Below are 6148 nucleotides of genomic sequence, written 5' to 3' on the forward strand. Positions count from 1 at the left end.
CCCACGAACCTGCATTTCTACCTTAACTACATCAATTAACTGTCTTATTGGTGCAGTGATATTAATATTTTTTAAAATATATTGAACAGTATAGAGCCGTCATGAAAAATAATGTAAAACAAGTTTATATTTCAAAGTAAGTATAATTAAAGATAGTGAATAAATATAGATGATTACCTGGCTCAGTGCAACAAACAACGGTTGTGGTACCCAACACACTATTTTCATGTGTACATCTCATTAAATTGCGATTGATCATAAGTATTAATATGAAATGTACTACTGTAACACACGAAAACGACAAGGTCACATCCTGGTCACCGAGTATCATTCACCTGCATTCGCCATAATGTTGAATCAAATGAGATGAACAGTTCCCTGCGTTTAGTATTTTCATCAATCACAGTTTTCACAAAGTATTTCAGGGCCCAATATTCACCTATGAGAAGTGCACAGGGACATTGCCAGTAGTGTGTTCCAATACACACAGAATTATACATACGCCCAACTTCGTAATGAGCGAAAATTTAGGGTCCGAGTTAAAACAGATGCACGACATGATGAAGGAAATGAGAGATGACTACGATGATTTGGATAACAGAACAAGAAGATGTAATTTGAATTTCTCTGGTGTTAAGCAAGATGAGAGAAATGAAACATGGGAATAATCCGAGATAAAGGTGAGGGAAATTATAAAAGACAGGTTGGGAATAGAAAGGGAGATAGGAATTGAAAGAGCGCATCGTATTGTTAATGGGTCAGTGGTGGCCGGGGCAAAGCTAATTGCAACTAAATTTAATGATTATATAGATAAAGAAGAAATAAGGAAAAACGCATACAAACTGAAAGGGTCTGATATTTTTATTCAGGAAGACTTTTCGAAACGAATTCGCATGAAAAGAAAGAAACTATTTGCATATCGCGACTCGTTGTTACAAGATGACCGGAGTAATAAAGTTACCGTACGCTATGATAAGCTAATTGTATACAAACCATCCGGTGTTCGATTGGTTTACATCTATGACGAAGCTAGCCAAGCTGTTAAACAACTACGCCAACACAAGAGCTAAGAATGTGGCCGAGGCTCAAACTTACGAGGTGCACATGCAGCAATATATTTTATGTCATTGAATGTGCATGGTCTATTATGTAAACAAGATGACATAGATTTTCATTGTTTTTGTAATAATTTTGATGTATTTAGTTTACTTGAAACATGGTGTATTGATATAGATGATGTAAATTTGTTTTCTAATTATGTAGCATTTAATTTTCCCGCTGTGAAATTTAAGAACCGGGGAAGAGCAAGTGGCGGTGTCGTCACTTATGTTAAAAAAAGTTATTTAAAGGGGGTTAAACGAATGCTTTCTGAAACCACGGGGGCGGTGATTTTGTTATTAGATAGTCTATTTTTTGGTTTTGAAAATGACATTTTGCTTGTTTCTGCATATGTCCCTCCAGAAGGCTCAAAGTGGTATTTACAGAATGATGACGTAATGGATGGTATAATTAAACTTGAAAATGACGTGGTAAATTCTTTGTCACAATGTAATGCTGGTGATATTAGCATAATAATGACTGGGGATTTCAATGCTAGAACCGCATCTGACCCTGATTATATGTAACATGATGATGCTCGTTATAGCATTGGAATCGGCAGAAACGGCAGAAAAGAACATGATGGTGAATTCGCGTGTATTGCAAATGTTGGTAGAAGTGTAGTCGACTACGCTCTGGTATCCCTGGATTTGTATGGCTACGTGATATCCTTCACAATACCAGTCAGGAGTGAGTCCGACCATTTTCCACTTTGTTATAAACTTAGAATTTCTGGTGTACTTAATTCAGACGAAAATTCAATTAGAAATAATTCCTTTGTGAAATTTCGTTGGAACAACGAACTATTGCAAATTTGTAAAACACGTGTTCTGGAGAAAACTGCTGAAATTAATTTATTGACTAATCAACTGGGGGCTCATAATTTAAACGAAACAGTTACCCAATTTACAGATATTTTAAAAGAATCGGGAGAAATTATGCAAGTACAGATCTCTAACAAAAGATTATCTTCACACAGACAAAATAAACAATCATGGTATGATGAGGAATGTCGCATGGCAAAATTATATAAACTTTCCCGCTTACGTCGATATCGTGATACTGGTCGTGAGATTGATTTAAATAACTACAGAAGTGCCCGTAATTCATTTCGCTCACTGGTGAGAAAAAAGAAACATACATATAACGAAAAATTGCAGGATACAATTAGAGAAAACATAACAAGTGAAAAATGTATCTGGGAAACTATTAGAAAGAATAAGAGTACAAATCAAACATCTATAATCCCATTGCAAGATTGGGTCATGTACTTCGAAAAAATGTATAACCAGGATTCATGTAACAATAATATAGATCGAGAGCATCTTACTGAAGTTAAAAATTTTCTGTATAGTTTTGATCCGCATTCTACAGAATTTGGGGAAACTGACACAACATTGAATGTGCCAATAACGAATGAAGAAATTATTCACTCAATACATAAACTTAGAATTGGCAAGTGTCGAAAACATTTTTGAATGCCCTTTTTAACTTAATTTTTAATACTGGTATTTTTCCAGAAGGTTGGTCAAAAGGTATTATTATTCCTATCCACAAGAAAAACAGTCGAAATGATCCCGGTAACTATAGAGCTATATCACTCATGAGTATATTTGGGAAAATCTTCACCAGTATCATTGAAGCACGACTATCTAAATGGGCAAGGGTTTTTGATATAATCCCAGAGCCACATGCTGGATTTAGGAAGGGCTATTCAACTATTGATCAAATATTTACATTATATGCCATAATTCAGAAACAGTTAGCCAGGAAAGGGGGGAAATTTTATTGTCTCTATATAGATTTCCAGAAGGCATTCGACTCGGTTAACAGGGATTTTTTTATTGTTTAGACTGGCCAATAATGATATCAACGGGAAAATTTATGTAATTTTACAAAGTATTTATAAAGACGTCAAATCATGTGTTCGTGAAGGAGGAGTCACTTCGAGATTCTTTGAATTGAAGAATGGGATTCGACAAGGGTGCATGATCAGCCCTATTTTATTCTCATTTTACATTAATGAGCTACAAAGCATGTTGGATGACTCTGGGTATAGAGGAATACAATTGATCCCGAACGACATGTTAGAGTTGTTTTCATTATTGTATGCTGATGACATTGCTTTATTTTCAAATTCTGTTTTGGGCTTGAAAAGACTAATAAGTATATTGTATGAGTTTACAAACAAGTGGGATCTAAATATCAACTTAAATAAAACTAAAATTGTAGTATACAGAAATGGGGGATATCTCAGTAAATATGAAAAGTGGTACTTCGGGAACAAGCAACTTAGTACTGTTAGTTCATATGAATACTTGGGATTGGTAATGTCATGTAAATGCTCTTTTAATATTACCACAGAAAATTTAGCTATAAAAGGCAAAAAGAAATTGATTGCAATCAAAAGATACTTAGGAAATATGCAATGTTTTAAAGCAGACTTGTATTTTAAGAATTTTGACACCTGTCACCAAGTTCCATTGATGTTGTCATGACGATGCTATGGGGCGACGCCCTCACTGGCGGAGTCCACATGCCGTCATGACAACGCATGCAAAGTATTTAGACTATTGGTTGAACGATTAACACTGTCGTTTATAAAAATGGGGGGGGGGGTTCTAGCGTATTAAGTTAGAAGAGGACCGGGGGCGTATGGTGACGATTGTAGTTTCACCAAGTTGCATTGATGTTGTCATGACGATGCTATGGGGCGACGCCCTCACTGGCGGAGTCCACATGCCGTCATGACAACGCATGCAAAGTATTTAGACTATTGGTTGAACGATTAACACTGTCGTTTATAAAAATGGGGGGGGGGTTTCTAGCGTATTAAGTTAGAAGAGGACCGGGGGCGTATGGTGACGATTGTAGTTAATAAATATCCGGCTATACTATATTACTGGTATCCTTATGACTGAATGGTGCGTATAAGTGTCGAGCGATCCTAGTGTACCACTCACTGCCTTGCGAGTTACCCATTCCCCGTTACAACCACTTCCCGTATATTCAACCTGACGAACCATCCACCCATAACAACCCCCGATAGACGAAACCCGCATTGTTTACACACCTTAATTCAACCTGTACTTACATATGGGTCTGAAATTTGGGGATATGATCAATATCAACATTTAGAAAGTGTACATACATCTTATTGTAGGCAATACCTCGGTGTAGGTAAAAATGCCCCAACTTGTACAGTATTAGGGGATTGTGGGAGGCTACCCTTATTTTGTTACCATGTTAAACGATGTGTGAAATATTGGTTAAAAATTACTAGCATGGATGAAAACAGTTACCCCAGAAAGCTTACCGGATGCTACTTTCACTGGACGAAAAAGGACAAAGGTCATGGGCCACAGAAATTAAAGAATTGCTATTTAAATGTGGATTTGGTTATGTCTGGTTTAATCAAGGGGTGGAGGACTCCGATATATTCTTGTATAAATTTTGTGAACGGGTCAAAGATACTGGAATTACAGATTGGTATATAGACGTTTGTTCTGGCGAAAAAACGCAGTATTATAGGCAATACAGAACAAATTTTGGGATTGAAAACTATGTGTCATTGCCACAATTAAAATTGCGCAGAGCAATAGCAAGATTAAGATGTGCGTGCCATCCCTTAGAAATAGAAAGGGGCAGACATAATAATATCCCTAAGGAGGGCCGTATTTGTCATTTGTGCCTGCAAGAAATTGATGATGAATATCATTTTTTACTAAAATGCACTGCATGGGACACAATCAGGAAAAAGTATCTTCCAAATGAGACAACCCCCAAATTTGAATACTCTAGTACAACTATTAAGTTCCTCTAAAAGCCAAATCATTAACTCGTTAGCTCTATTTATTTATAAGTGTTTTTTAATCAAAGATCAAATGAGAATAACCTAATAAGCTTGTATGTATATATATATATATATATAAATATCCCCATCACATTATTATATAGTGCTTATATTATCTATTGACACACTCTTCATCTATATTTTCATACATATTTTGTAATGTAAATTTATTTCTTGTCAATAATTAATTTGTATGATTGTAATGGGCCGGAGGCCATTATACAATGAATAAAATTATATATATAAAGAACTTCGTTATATACGATAATATACAGTCTCCATGCCTCGGCCGACGGGTTGCAATCAGTTTTTCTTAACAAGGTAAGGTTTACAACATCAAAGAATACAAGTATAGGCAACATGTTATTTTCCAATGAATAATTAAATCGACACATTGATATTTATTTCCCCTGAGAGCTTTGGATATTTCGGAAAGCACGTTACATATCTCTAAACACAAAAGGCATGACAGATCGTGAAGTAAATTACATGAAAATCGTGCACTATAATTTGACAGGGACTTTGAGACTTTTTACAAATTAGGAAGGTCGTTGGCTGAAGAAAAGCATATTCTTGATTTTCATACTTAGTATAAATCTATACTATAATACTAATCACGTCGCGCGATGTACATCACCAGCAAATTCAATGTTTGATTCAATTTCAATGGAGAATCTACCTTTTTAAACACTTGTGTCTCTTATGACACATTTTTGAAGAGGAAAAGACTATAATACAGAATAATAATTTCATAACAACATTTAACACTATATATTTAAAATTGAATACAACGAATTCATGAGCAGAATTTGAATATACTTGAATATTGAGCATATGCAATTGTTCTTTCAGTGTTCCTGGGAAAATTTTGAAAACGACCCACTTAAGAATTTCATGTTTGCAGCAAAATAATCAGCCTTTCAAACAAATTGTTGTTCTACAATGTTTCAATTTGTATTGAATTGGGGAATAAATATGACCCATCCTCTAAACAGATTTGGGGAAAACTGAAGATCCAATACTTTATTCTTCTTTGGAGGTGAATGACAGTTCTTTCTCAACTATCGAAAAAGGTGGCCAAACTGGGTTAACTTTAGTATTGGTGGTCAATAACTTTAACCACTACTCTACAAGAAATTTGAATGGGTGACTCAGTATAGATGAAAAAACTTCATTCGTCATATATGAATGACAATA

The sequence above is a fragment of the Saccoglossus kowalevskii genome, chromosome 7 (assembly GCF_978046115.1).
Source record: "Saccoglossus kowalevskii chromosome 7, keSacKowa6.1, whole genome shotgun sequence".
Classification (NCBI taxonomy): domain Eukaryota; kingdom Metazoa; phylum Hemichordata; class Enteropneusta; family Harrimaniidae; genus Saccoglossus; species Saccoglossus kowalevskii.